This window comes from Crocodylus siamensis, chromosome 14 (assembly GCF_052110815.1).
Source record: "Crocodylus siamensis isolate JL-2025a chromosome 14, ASM5211081v1, whole genome shotgun sequence".
Classification (NCBI taxonomy): domain Eukaryota; kingdom Metazoa; phylum Chordata; order Crocodylia; family Crocodylidae; genus Crocodylus; species Crocodylus siamensis.
The window spans coordinates 21793359-21808604 of NC_143408.1; positions in this window are offsets into that span (position 1 = coordinate 21793359).

The following is a 15246-nucleotide window of genomic DNA, read 5'->3' on the forward strand; positions in this document are numbered from 1 at the left end:
AACGTGGCAGGATTTTTTTAAGGCCCCTAGTGAGCAAATTGGAAACCAGACATTTCCCCCACAACACAACCCTGAGACTTATTTTTCCTTTCCTTTCCTTTTTTTTTTGTTTTTCTTTTCCCTCCTGGCTAGAGGAGATGAAACTTTGGGATGCCTGGCATGTGTGTTAGATAAATCAAAAACTAACCTTCTGGCCAATCACAGTTTAGCTACCCTGCAATTAAACAAATCCACAAACTGGCAACACATATTTACATCTCATTAACAGGAAGCAAATGCAACAACGGCATGAAAATTAAGAAATTAGACACAATTACCATGTCAGCAGCAGGCAGGGGGAGTTGTTGAGGACTGTTTTTAACAGAAGTTTAGTGGATCCCTAATTGTGAGCTGATTCCCCCTGCCCCATCTTTACTCCCATATTACAAAAAAGATTCACTGAAGCTTTGCCTATCTCCGCACTGCAGCAGCCCAGAGGAGTTAATGAAGCGAGGACCGTAGAGGTCTGAAAAGAGCTGTGAGCTTCCAACATGCTCCCCTGACACTGGACTCGGCAGCTGTCCCAGCCACAGAGGGACAAACATCAATTGGCAGTTTTTATGGTGTCTGTGGAGGAGCAGCTCGGATGCATTGACCCTTTTGCTCCTGAATTGCTCTGCAGCTGCATTCATTTCCATGATCAATGGTTTGAGATGGCTGACGTGCTTTGAGGCTTGGTGTGACACTTACTGAAGTCTAAGGGTTTCCTTCCATTGGCTTCTAGGTCCACGGGCTTAAGCCAGCCCTGTGCTATCTACACATGTTCCTGACTCTTTAATCAGCCCAGAGACACTTGCAGTTTAGATAACGCACCCCTCCTCATTCTCTGCCCCAGAGTGTTGTCTAACATAGCTGTGTGCTGCTAAAGACCTGCGACTTTCATCCACTTCTTCCTGCATTTCTGTGGACCTGTAGAAGTGATCTTTGTGTGCTGTTTGAATGAAGTCTGGGGGTCTTTCAGGAGGGGACATGCTTCTAAAATAGGCGTGAGCTTCAGGATTAATAATAAAAAAGCAATGTGCAAGTAGCAGTGGAGTAATGCATTATTGTTATCCATTTGTTTTACAAGAAGGGGTAGAGACTGCAAATGAGATCAAGGCTCACATTGTGCTTGGTGCTGTACATACACATAACAAGTGCCTGCACCAAAGATTAGATAAGGTAAGCCAACACTGATAGGGGAAGTGACTTGCTCAAGTCACGGCAGTGATGCCCAATCACCTGGTTTAAGCAACTCCTCTGCAGTAGTGCTAATAGCATTGGGTGCATCGGCACATGTAATCCATGCGACACAATAAACTCTGGAGCAGTTTGAGCCAGAATAAAGTGCTCTGGGCACAGTATCTACACATGCACCCAGGACAGCAGGAATTTGAGTCAGGGCAGAGCAGGCCCCTGGCTGGCTGGGCTGACTGGGTGCAATGTACACCTGTGTTCAGCATCTACATGTGCATTTCAGCATAGTTAATTATTCCACCATAAAATAGTGCTGTTCCCAACAGTACTGTCTTATGGAAGAGTTAATTAAATCACTGCGTCCTAATACTGGTACACATGTAGACTGTGACACTTTACTGCGAAGCTAATTAGTCTACTCCACAGTAAAGCATATATGTAGATGCACCCACTAATGGGGGAAATGATGAGGTGTAGGGTTACCATACATCTGAATTTTCCCAGACATGTCCTCTTTCTGGGTCCTCCAGCCTCTGTTCAGGTTGTTTTTTAAAAATATAAACAAATGCCCAGGATTTTGCCCTGCTTGGGGCTGGGGGGATCCAGGGGTGGGAGGAGGGTGATTGGAGGCAGGTGGAACGTGCACGTGGTGGGCTTGCAGCCAGGCAGAGTGGTAGGAGCAGCCCTGGCAGCTGGATGCAGGTAAGTCTATGAGTAGCAGGGTTTGGAGGGCCAGGGCTTTGGGACTGTCTAGGGGTGTGGGTATGTGTGTGGAGAAGGTGGGTGTGTGAAGAGGGGGAGGGTGCCTTCCAGCAATGGGGATGCTGTCTGGGCTCTGGGGCTGCAACAGGATGTGGGGGTTGGGGGAGGTGCCAGCCCCTCCAGCAGGGGAGGAAGGTGGGGAAGCCCTCTGGGGGCAGCAGGGAGCTGCGTGGCCAGGCCAGCAGTAATGGGGCTGGTGTCCTTGCTCGCAGGGGAGGGGCAGCTAAGAGACGCGGCAGGGCTGGGGGGACCAGGGGGCTGGAGTGGGGGGCACTGGCAGAGCTGCAGGTGGGGACTGTGGTTTGGCAGTGAGGGGCAAGAGCATATCACTGCCCCCACACAATTATGTGCTCTCAGATTGAAGGGTATTCTCTATGCAGTGCTTCTCCTGGTGACATCCTTTTCAGCATGGGAAGGGGGAGGTATCAGGGCCCTGCTTTATCTGATAATGCACTTGTAAGTAGAGCTGGTACTCTGCCACAACAAGGTAGCTCCTTCAGAGGCTGCCATTAATCCAGAATTTCTGAGCATGCAACGACAAGGATTTCATACATTATTTACTTGATTTCCAGTTTTCCTAGGGGACTTGATGGATGTCATGAGAAACCTCCTCGTTTCCAGGTTCATATTTCAAGCTTTAGGTGTGGTTGGATCTGGGATTTTAGCCTGGAAGCATAAATAAAAAGTTGTGATATTATGTTTCCTTGTCCCTTAGCAGATAAAATTCCAAAGCCTTTAATACAGCAGGAAAAGCAGCAGCCAGATTCTGAGATGCACAAATAGAGTCACTGAATATAAATAGGAGGAAATTATTCTGGCCTTGTGCAAAGGACTAGGGAGTGAGGGCACTTTTGGAATAATGTGTGCAGATTGGGTAACCTTATTATAAGAAAAGGATACAAGTGAGCTGGCAAAAAGGGCAGCAAGGATGATGATGCAGTGACTTGGGGAGCTTAGCTATTCAGAAAGGTCAGAAGAACTTGGATCCATGTGTTTGGAAAAGCGGCACTTGAGAGAGCCTTCTTCTCAAGGTCAATTATTTAGCAGACTAGAAGGGAAGGCTGTGAAAAGGCTACCTTTGCTCAAGCCTAATCAGAAACAGGCCTGAGCCAGCTTACCTTGGGTCTGCCCTCCCTGTGCTGGGCACACCTCCAGTCAGGGGGGGAAAAGGTTGCACATAAAGGCTGGCTCCAGAGGGGACTTACATGGATTTTCCTTATATCAGGCATAATTCTCATGCACAATAACCTTTGAAGGACTAAAGGTAAAGCTGCTACCTTGCATATCTTGATTCCAGCTGGGTTGAGAACCTGAAGGAGCAGGGTATTATGCGATGGGTGATTTAATGAGAATTGCAGTTTAGAGAGCTTTGCAGGGTGAAATCCATGAGCTGTACTGCCATGGTGAATGGGATAGATGAGACACTGGGTCTATGAGGAAATGCCCTTGCTTTTTACATAGGCATTGAAATTAACAGCACTGACCAGTAGATCTTGGGGTATTTACATGCTTGGTGGGTCTTGCCTTCCTATTTCCATGGGAATTAAGAGACTAATTCCCTTTTCTTGACAAAGAAAAATCTGGAGTGATTTGGAGAGCTCCCTACATTGGGGATCATGTGGCTCTAAGTTAAGACACTGAGACTGGACTCCAGTACTGCCCACAAGAGGGACCACTTGCAAAGTGCAGTTTTGTAAACTGGGGAGGAGAAGGAAGAGAAATCCTGCCTGACTCATTTGGTGATGAGTGCGTGCCCTGAAGCAGATGATTTTTAGCCACAGACGAATATCACTAAGAAATTTCTGCAATTTATTTTGGGCTAACAAAAAAGATTTGGAAAATCCAGTGTCATCTTCTGCAGACCCACAGTCCCCTCCAGCATACTTGCTTTCTGAAGTCAGCAACCTGGCATAAGGGAAACTTCCCTGAAGTTTGCTGAACAGTTCACCCAGCACAACTGTAGCCTGTTCATCTGGGGATGAATAGAGAGCCCTACAGACTGGATCACATCCTGAATACCAATTCACACTGACGGTTGAGAGCCAGGGGGGAATATAGAGAAGCTCACATGTCCTCAGCTTACCCAAGAAAAATGAAAAACAAACCACTTTCTCAGAAATTTGACTTAAAACATTTGGCATGGAACCACCCAGCTATTGACTAGTTCTGTTCAGCTCTGTGGCCTCCAACAGACAATGTGCTCCATGCAAATTGCTTGGATTTTAAGACACGTGACTGAGCCAAACCTTGGCTCCCTTTTTCTAAGGACTTCTTGGGCATCTTGAGTTTCACCTTGAAAACATTTATTGGTTGGCTTTTTCTTTATGTTCAAGAAAAGAAGGGCTTCAAGCTTCACGAGGGCACAGGCTGCTTGCTTCTTGAGCCTACAGATTTGTTCTCTAGTGCTGGGCCCGGTGCCAGACTTAATCCTTTACATAACTGAGAGTCATTGATGAAAGGTGATTCAGAGTATGTGTGTAGTGCTGCATGTGTGTGCTGCTGTCTAGGCAAGAGTCTGCTTGTGCTGTTTGGTATGTATCTGTGGATAGTTATATGTGTCCACTGTATGTATTACAGTGTAGGTGCTCTCATGTGTGTGGACATGTTTTAATAAGTTCATGAAATGAAGTCACGTTTGCACTTAAGCCAACGGTCAACCTCTCATTCCTTTTAGAGCCATCAGGATTCTTCCCCGCATCTCCCAAGGTGGGTGTGTCTCATATGCTCAGGGTCTTTTGTACATGTGTGTACTAATATACATGTGCACTAGTTGGTGAGCATGTGTACCTAGTGCACCAATGTGAGTGTAGCTGAAAAGTGAGTTTGTGAAGAGTGTATTTGGTGTGGTTTTGGTGGTGTGTATGTGAATTTGTATGTGATTTGTGTTGTATGTTATGGGTGGCCATGTGTGTAAATAATCATGTGTCTGATGTGTGGCATGGTCTGAAAATCCTTGCATGCAAAGAGTAAATTGCAGCGAGTGGCACATTTGTGCCGAGTGTACTGGCAGCAGTACAGATGTCTTTAGCAAAGTTAGACAGAGTCTATTCAAAACCCATCCTGGCCTGACTCCTAAGTCTTTTACATGCAACATACGGTAAAATTGTCCATAGCAAAGTAGAGGGGCATGGCAGCCAAGTCTGATCCGTGCCGGAGACTGCCCAGAAATCTGTATGGCTTGACTCCATCCGTGCAATCCTTTCCCAGCCAACAGTGGGATGTTACCCTAGTGACACTCCACCTCCTATATAAATGCTGCACTTCAGCTGTTCAGGAGATGGCAGCTAAATGGGGATAGTGCATTTGACTTTCACTAGTGTTGAGATCTTGGTTATTTGACTGGTCCTGGATTGTGATTCATTTGTATTACTATTAGTCTTGTTTTTTATGGGAATCCGACACTTGGAAAACAACAGGTATGGCAGGCAGTTTCTCTTCTAGCTGGTCCCTGCCCTCTCTTTATTTGAATCACAAAGGCCTGCCTGAATAATTCATACATATACCTCTTGGTTTTGCCGGGAGAAGTTGTTTCCACTGGAACAGGCTATGAGTGTTTCAGTCTGAAGCTGCAACAGGGAAGAGTTTGCTCTTGCTCTTGATTTGTGTTTGGAAGGCACTTGGATAATACATTGCTGGGTAGAAGTCATAGACCCTGAGATAGATAGTCAAACTTCAGGTGACTGGGTATTATAAAACATTGCATTTGGCCTCAACTGTCCTTAACAGGACAGACCAAGACCCTAGATTAGAATGCCCTGAAACTTAAAGAACCATGAGAACAAGATTAGGATGTGACACAGGCTCTCTCCAGAGCTGGGCTATTGCTGGTGTTGCCTATCATGTGAAAACTTCTTTTTGTTTCACCTCTTAAGACACATCATGTAACTAACTAACTCATAGTGGGAGAGATTTTTAGGTCTGCTGCAGTCTCCATGCCCCACACTGAAGAGAATGGCAATTTTCTTCTTGCAACCTCATTCTTTGCACAGTGTGTAGAAAGCAAATATTGTGAAGTGGATCCAAGGAGCTACAATTCTCCTGTGAATTCCATCTTTCACTTATCTGCATTAATTGCTTACACAAGTCAGCGGGAGATCAGGAAAGCCCCGGTAAGTTAAATTCACACTGTCTGGTGCTGTGTATGCAGGGTGGGGGAGAAGTCACAGGGACAACAAATTAAAATTAATCTGATCTACTGAAATATTTGATTACACCAACAGAATTTATTATGCAGAGCTGCCCTTTTAAACACATGCAAGCTGGTAAGACAAGTAGACTATAACAGAAATACAAGGGCTTGTCCTGTATGAAAGATTAACCATCTCTGGATATAAGCTATAGTAAACTACAGTAATAGTGACAAAGACTGCTGTTGTACTGTTGTTAACTGGAATGTCTGGCATAGCTCCTGGAGTAGTATGCCTTTTGGGGACCAAGAATATATGAAAAATCACCTCTTTATCACCCCTTACATCAGGTGCCCTCGAGTTTAGGTACCCTTTTACAGCAAGCAATCAGTGAGAATGAGGCCTTAAGTCCCCTGAAGCAAACAGGTACTTTTGTAGTTAGGTTGTACTTGAGAAAAGAGGAATGAGCGGGATGCGCCCATGTATTCATGTGGGCCATACTGTTCCAAATCCAAGAATTTGAAGAAGGGGGTGGGAGGATGCAGGTGAGAGAGTCGCAATCCTTGTTTAGACCTACTACTCTCTTCTAAAATTTCTCATGCATGTACAACAGACTCCCTAGAGAGCTCATGGAATATCAGCCATCACTGGAAGCTCTTATGCACAGGTTAAACAATCCAGTCTGGGGTAGTTTAGGCAGGGATGGTCCTGCCTTGACCAGGGGTTGGGCTAGGTAACCTCCAGAGCTCCATTTTTGTGTTGCTTGGATTATGATGCACACTTGGTTCATGGAGCCTTCCTGCCTTGGGTGACCCCGAAGCAAGGGCCCATTGAAGAGACTGATCTCTATTTATTCATCAAACATTGCTGTTCTTTGAGGAAAGGTAGCCTTGAATATACCGGGGTTCTCCAAAGACCGTTGCAAATGAACTCTTCTCATCTCTCCCTCCTGGTTTGAGCAAAGCTGTGTCTGCTAAGCAGTCTGGGACTTGCTTTGAAATGGTGTCTAAATGAATTCCAAAGGCTCAACAGCCCCTCCAATCAATGCAGCTTCCAATTAATTCCTCTTTAAGCAGGACTTCTGAAAACATTGTGCTGCAGTTAGCCCCAGCTTTAATTTATTTTGAAAAATGTGTAATTATCAAGCTGTGAGCAAATTGCCATTCCTTTCACCTGTGTCCCTTCTGAATTCACTATCATTTAAGGGAGCCTTTGGTTAATGAGCCAGGCAGTAAAGGACAAGGACAGTCCTGTCCCAGAAACAAACTGGGAGCAGCAGGTGGGGAGAGTAATGTCCAATAAGGATGCAGGTCAATGCTGATGTTTCAGACCATAGGGCGAGTGCTGCACCTCGTTAAGATGCTATGCCAAAATGAGCTCTTTTGAGAGGGGCACTGACCCCATCTATGTGGTCTCTGAATGATAAAAAATAAAAGAAAAGCGTATTTGTTTGAACATCCTGCATTTGTGCCTGACTGTTAGCTACTGCAGTGGGTAATAAACTGCTAAGTACCAACCCAGGGCCAAAACTGTTCCCAGTACCATTCCCTTAAAATGATCATCAAATACACTCAGTTCTTTGGAGGTAGCAGGTGGCCAGGTCATGTGATCAGGCCTCTGGCAGGATATTTGCTAGCAAAAGCGATACAGACTCTTCTGTGTCCACGTGGGCTGGATATTTCTTCTTTCTGCATGCCGCTGCATCACCCTCTGCTGTATCTCATTCCTACCCCTACACCATTGTGCCTCTGGTAGCAGAGCAAAGAGGAGGGGCAGAAAATACCTCTAATGAAATAATTCTCATCCAGATTCACAAGGTAGATCCAGAGATTTCAAGTAGAAGTCCACAGTGTTATATACATTCTGACCTGTCATGGTTTTTCCGTGCTGTTTACAACACAAAAGTTGCTCTAATATTTTTTCTGGAGTCAAAACAATTAGTGAAAACTAAGAGCTGACATTTTCCAAGGGGTGACTTGTGTCTAAGCAAGGGATGCCTTGAATCTAAAAAAGGGTGAGAATCACTATTCTAATGTCACTGTATGGAGAGCATTTGAAAGTGGCATGTAACTACGCTGCCCCCCTCAGTGCACACCCGCAAACTTCTAGGACTCTTCTTGCATTCCTCCTTCACAAATGTTCATTGGGTACCTTTATTACATCCCTTAGAACCAAATTCAGAGGTGACTCTAAGAGAAAGTAATTTAAAGTAAATGCCACTAATGGGACTCTGTTACATTGTCTGAAGACTTGTTACGATTCCCTCAGGCATTGCACCCCAGGAAGTTGTCCTCTTGATCTATACCAATGTAGTAGTCACAGATCATTCCTACAGTGATACTTCACAGTTGTAGACCTGGAGTTAACCTCAGCTACACTGTCTGGCTCAGCATCACCTTGACAACAACTTTGAATTTGGCCTAATGAGGCTAGTTGGTGGAAAAATGTGTTGCAGCAGAAGTTTTTTGGTTGTAGCTGTGTTGGTCTAAGGACATAGGCAGGCACGTTTCTTGGGTAGATGTCTAATAAAAGACATCACATATACCCAAAGTACCTTGTTTGCAGCAGAAGCAGAATAGAATGACAGATGTACAGCAAACATAAGTCAGTGCAGGCTAATGTAGAAGGTGTAAGTTAAACATACCTTGCTCCTTTTCCTGCCCCTCCCTCTGCCCCTTACCGTCCTACCCTCCAACTTTATCTTAGAATTGTCCATAGCCTTCTGACCTTTTCTCTGGCCATATTAGCTGTTGGGCTAGGGACAGAAGTTACACACAAACTGGTTCAAGTGATCAGAAACTGGTTTAAACCTGTAACAGAACAGAAGTTTGTGCACATAACACCAGTTTCAAAATGGCGGATACTGGTTTAAGATAAACCTGGTTGAATGTAGTATCAGACCTAACTGGTTGCTGTCAAACCAGTTTATGGAACTTCTGTCCCTGATCCCTTCCTGGTTAAAGTTAAATCACAGTCAGCCAGCATCCCAGAATGCTTTGCCGTCCCGGGCTGTCTGGCGCTGTCTGCTCCAGAGAGCAGGGCTGGCCCCACCCCTCTGCTCTCCAGCTGAAGCAGGAGTGGGTGTGTGGCCAGGTGCTGGCTGCCATGGCCCCCTGAGACAAAGGGAAGGCAGCACAGGCGGGTCAAGAGGAGGGGACTGGAGCTGCGACCCGGCAGCAGGGGCTGCTGGTGCCTGCAAGCTTGGTGAGCTGCAGCAGAGCAGCACACTGATCTCTCTGGGCTCAGCTCCCTCTTGCAGCAGTGGTGACCTGGCACCACCAGGGCAGGATCTACCTTGGCGCCAGTGTAGTTTGGCCCCTGCTGCCCTGCACTCCTGGCCCATTCAAGCCCTTCCCCATGGGCCTGGCCCTGCCTGTGCCTCCAGGCGCCTTGCCTCACACCACTCCCACTTCCCTGTGGTGCTGCCCTGTGTGCTCAGCCCTGAAGACTGGTAGTGACAGCAGGGTCTGTGGGAGTGGAGCAGCCAGTGCTGGTTGTACCCTGAGACCAGCCCTGGTCCCTAACCCCAGGGCAGTACATGGCTCTGAATGGGACTCACGGCATCTTGCGTTCTGCTCCAGGAGCCCATGCATGTTGCCCCTGTACACTCTGCAGTCACGCAGGGCAGGCAAGGAGTAGGTCCATCTTCTTGGCAGTGCTCACATCCAGGATGGAGCCACTGTCACCGTGATCCCTCTGTGCACGTCCCTACCTGGGCTTGGGGCCGTTTTGTTCCCCTTCTTTCCCTCCCTCCCCCATCTGACCTTTGCTTCTGGGCTTCCCTAAGTGAAACCCCAGCCCCAGTGGCTGGGAAGGTACAGTGGGATTGCCCCCTGGCTGAGAGGAGGGCTCTGGGGGTCCCAGGCCATGCTGTGCCATGAGCAGGGGGAGAAGCTGGACAGGCCACTCCCTGCAGGTCAGGGTGGGGGTTTAAACCCCTCTTAGTCATACTCAGCCTGTCAGGGCTTGGCTATGTCCCCCCCACTCAGTTTCCCTCCAGTCTGAAAGGAAGGGAGGGCTTCTAGCCTGAGCCACTGCCAGCATGTGGCTGCATTTCCAGTATCAAAAGTGAATGTCTGTTCACTTGTAAATCGGTTCTATCTATGCAGGTTAGCCTAACCTGGAAAGATTGAATCAATTCAGGCTCAGGCTTTTTGAAAGTCTGTACTTAGCTTCACTGTGTAAATGGGTGTCCCTTTTCATACAAAAGCAAGTACCGGTGATTTAGAGAGTCTTTCTGAGCCTGAGAGTCTTCTAAAGTTTAAATTATTACATGATAAAAGTGACTCAACACAGGCAGACACCATTACATTCTTCCTTTCGTCCCACCCTCCATCCCTTCTGGTGCCACTTGGTCCTGGTATGGAGAGAACCCACTCCCCCTTGCACACTGAGAGCTCAGTCTGCATATTTCTACTTACAGTCAACAAGCAGGGTAGTTGTGACTGATTTTGTGTGATGTGAAAACACTGACCCACTAGGAAGTGAGCAAAGAACCTTCCAAACTTATTTCACATGGGCCACTGAACAGCCATCTGTTGCTGATGACTTTAGATCAAAGTTTAAATCGTCGTTGACCTGGACTGGATTGAAACCAGTGACCTGGAGGTGACAAGTTCTATGTGCCATTACCAGTACCCCAAGCCATCCAGTTTTCTCCCTTTTTTTCTTTTTTAAAGTTCTGCTGAATTTACAAAAAGTGCAGAGCACCCTAAACCCCCATTTTAAAAAATCTGCTAGAGCTCAGCACTTTGGTTTGGACTATGATAATTGTTATTTGTGTGAGACTGCATGGTTTTTCCTTGCTTCTGGAAGTGTTAAGACCTCTGTGTTAATGAGATCAGGTGTTAAGTTAGTAACCTTCTAAGCAGAGAAAGCTGTAAGCTGAAACCATGGCAAGTAGCATATAAATTACAAAGGGAGAAAGAGCACTTTGTTCACTGCAAACATGATAGAGGGGAAAAAAAAGGCTGAAAACCAACAGGTTCTTGGAACTCAGCTACAATCCATTTAACAAATTGTTTTTCTCTGTCTTCACTATACTGATGCTTATTATTATGCTTGTTATCTGATGGTTATTTAATCTATTTTTTGTAATTACTTCCCTTCTGTCTTTCACTCCGACTTACATTCGTTTTCTTGTTACACTAAAGTAGTGACCTACATTATCCAAGCTGCAAAAGTCAATTATGCTGCCTGTGATTTTTTTCAAGTGGTGTTTAGCAAATGGGTTTGTGTATTATCCAGCCGTTACCTGGCTCCTGTCAGGAGCCTTGTTTTTTTCAGGGACATCTTAGAAGTACTTCTGAAAATACAACTGTCCTTCCAGACTTGGATGTGAATTGAACTGTCACAACACTGAGAAGCACCACAGCACAAATGAGCTCTTGGCAGGCAACTATAACACACATCATGCATGCCCTGCATCAGGGTTTAATATGTAACCTTGCAGCAGGTACATACATCTTGTTGTATGTATTTCTATAAGGGGAAAAGCTGTGAATTAAGAAGGCATCATACTATCTTATTGTGTTATTCCCCTTCAGCAGTTACTCCTTGCTTGAGGTTCTTCAATCACTAGTAAGAAATGGAGATTGGGGAAGTCTTGCGATAAGATACCATACAACGTTTGTAGTACTTAGGACCCAGTGATTTTAAGCTCCAAAATATGGTATGTCAGCAGCCTACCAAACTAGATCCCTGCCTCCTGTTTACTGTACTGATGGAGGCATGGACATGCACACTGACATATGTGCTCATACAGCATACCCATACATGTCAGCACTCATGTCAACAAGCTTTCAGACACTAACAAACATGCAAAGCTAAACTATAAAAATCCTGGCACGTGCACACAGATGTGCATGCAGACTGACATACTGTAGGCAAAAAACATGCACAGTGCCCGGGCAAACATACACTCACTGATACAGTTCTGCTCCTCTTGCTGTAAGCTACCCTGAGCTTTTGTTGGGAAGGGCAGCATATAAATCGCTTAAATAAATAATAAATAGTGTATATACCTTTTCAGTTACATAACATGCGTAGACAGACAAATGCAAGTGCCCTGACTCGATACACGCACACACTTATGTATTTATGCACCTTCATACACATGTGCAGGGATATATAAGGGTATCACATCTTTCCTTGCCTACAGCTAACAAGAGAATACCAGCCTCTGAAGTCTGCAGATTGCAGTAGGTTGGTGGTGGTGACTGTTGTTGCTGTAAAATACTAGTATTCTGCCTCCTCAATTCATGATAGGCTGATTACCATGGAATTAGCCTCCTCTAGGACACACAGAGCTGTCTGCACCTGTAATCACTCTTCATTAGGCTGCAATGTGGCATTTTCAACTCCTCCACTATGGTTGCTATATTTGCTGTGACACCTTTGCCACAAGTCATGTACATGCGCAATTTATTCCGCCTCCCACTGTTAGCTGCTGGCAGCAGAAACGGTAGCTTTCTGGATGACGGCAATGACGGATCCTCCTTCCCTGATGGAGACTAGCAGTGTTTTTAGGGAAAAAGCGCGTATGCATGTGTTTGTGTGTGTTTATGTAAATATAATCACTCAAATATCTTAGGAATGGGGAATGCAGTAAATTGCCAGAATGGGTCATGCATGAAAGACGAAGAGGAGCCTTCAGCTGAAACTGAGCTGGTGCACTGGTAGTTTGGCCTTTCTTCTCTCTTTTTTCACTGCACGTGCCATCTGCATGGTCACTTTTATTCCTATCAGATATAGGAAGCATAGTGTCTGGCCACCAGACCTCTTGGAGAACCAGATGGCTCAGGAGTCACTCTCCAAGCCCCTGCAAGCCAGGGGTGCAAAAGCTTGGGCATTAAGATAAAGGGTCAGGGTCACTGTCCTCTTCCACTGTCTTTGCTATTCAGAAGGCAACAAAGGAGCAACAGTTTAACTCTGGATCCCTACTGCAGGGCAGTCCTCAGCAAATGGGGAACCAGAACCAGCTCCTACACCTTCCTCTCTGCAGACTCCAGTGTATGGGCAAGGAGCAGGGGCTTTCTGCAGAGGGATGTCTTGTACTCCGGTATTCCTCTACAGGCTTATGGGCCCTAGCATGGGGCTGATGCACTGAAGATCAGTCCCTAAGATACTGTAAATGTTGCCTGGCACTGGAGACCTTAACAGGTCCCTAACAGTACCTCCTGCTGGCTGCAACCAATGGAAGCTGGATACAGCAGTAGATCTTGCCTTAGTTGAGATCATACAAGTCTGAGGCTAGTAAGCACTAAGCCATCCTGGGGAGTTGAAGGCTCCATGCGATGATCAGAGGTTTTGTGGAAGGTCAGTCTTGAGATGAATATTACAAGTAGTAAAAGGTTTTGGCTTTTAACCAACCTTGATTCCCGTTTGTATCTTAATTTCTAGGTTTTTAATTCTGGTTAAAACTCTGGATTAGTTTGGATGGGTAACTATTGGTAGGAAGTTATAAATCAAATTAAATAAACATAAAGCCCCCACAAAAGCATGAAGATGCTTGCTGAATAGAAATAACAAAGTCCATTTTAGCATAATCTTGGAGCTTCTGTTCTGTCTTGTAACCCTGTCAGTGCTTGAACATATGCCTGAGGCTGGCTAGCTGCAGCCAACAAGGGAGAAAGTTTAATAACTCCGCTGCAAATGTAAGAGTGTCTTGTCACTGGATTTCCACAGATTGGTTTGGATGAGTGTAAATGTCTGAATTCTAACATGCACGCATTGGAAGGTATTTAGCAATCAGCAGCATTCAGGGCTGAGAGCTCGGCTGGGAAGTCAGAGCAGTACAGAACTTAATGCTGCAGAAAAAGGTCTTTATTACAAGGTCCTTAATAGCAAATTTGGTTCCTATCAGCCTAGTGTTTATAGATGGGTATTCCCTCCTCTCCTGGAAACCAGTCTGAGCTTTCAACAAGACTCCTGCTGGAAGAAATCAAACAAGAAACTCAAGGAAGATTTGCAGTGGCAGAAGGGCAGGTGTGGCTGTAGCTGGCTATGCTAGCAGGAGGTGAGAAAAGTGAGAGAGATTAGGAGTCAGCATGGGTGAGGGTTGCTGTTGGGCTCAGTACGTGTTGAAGATTCAGAGAAAATAATGTCTCAGCTAAACCCAAAGGTTGCTGTGGTGGGTGTCTGGCAGGGCACTTAAGTTAAGTTAATGGAAGGACGACTTCATCCAAAAATTACCTGAACACCTGATAATCATGAAATGATACTTGAGCAATGGAGATTTTGGCTGGGTGGTATGTATCTCCTGGGACAAAAGCACTCTAGCAAAAAATAAAATAAAATAAAGGTTTGTTTGAAAATGTTCACTATTTTTTCCCAGGTTGTTTTTAATTTTTTTCCCCATTTAAAAACAACCCAGTGATCCTTGTTACTTCGGTCCTGTTTTTATACTAGTGTAAGGGGTTGTAGGAAAAAGGGTTAAAAATCTCCCACAAATGAAAATTTCAGCTTCCTCTGTGGCACACAGGGGATTTAGGTTTGTTGTATATGCTTCCCTTTGTGTGGTCCTGTTAAGCTCTTCAGGACAGGGACAATGTTTTCAACTATGTTTACGTAGCATTGTGAAGACCTGCTGCGGTAATTCAAACATTTTGAATACTAAAGTAGTAAATTACTAGTTATTGATTGTTGTTAATTAATTATCACTCATTATTCCCTATTATTTATTAAGTATTCATTATTGATGATAGGTCATAGATTCATGGAAGTTAGGGGTCCAGCCCCCTGCCCTAAGGCAGGGAAGATTGCTGAGGTCAGATGACCCCAGCAAGGTGCACGACCAGTCAGTCGTCTTTTGAAGATCTCCAGGGAAGATGATTGTACCACTTCTGTGGGGAGTCTGTCCCAGACTCTGGACATGAACCATAAAGAAGTTTTTCCTTATGTCTAATCTGAAGCAGACTTCTATCAATTTATGACCATTATTCCTAGTTTGCCACTGGGGTGCCTTGGTGAACAGATGTTCTCTTAGCCTCTGATGTTCACCCCTTATATACCTAAAGGTTGCTACCAAATCCCCCCAAGTCTCTTTTCCAGGCTAAACAGTCCCATGTCCCTCAGCCTTTCCTCCTATGGTCTGCTCTCCAGATGTTTAATCATTTGTATGGCCTTCCTTTGGACTTTTTCC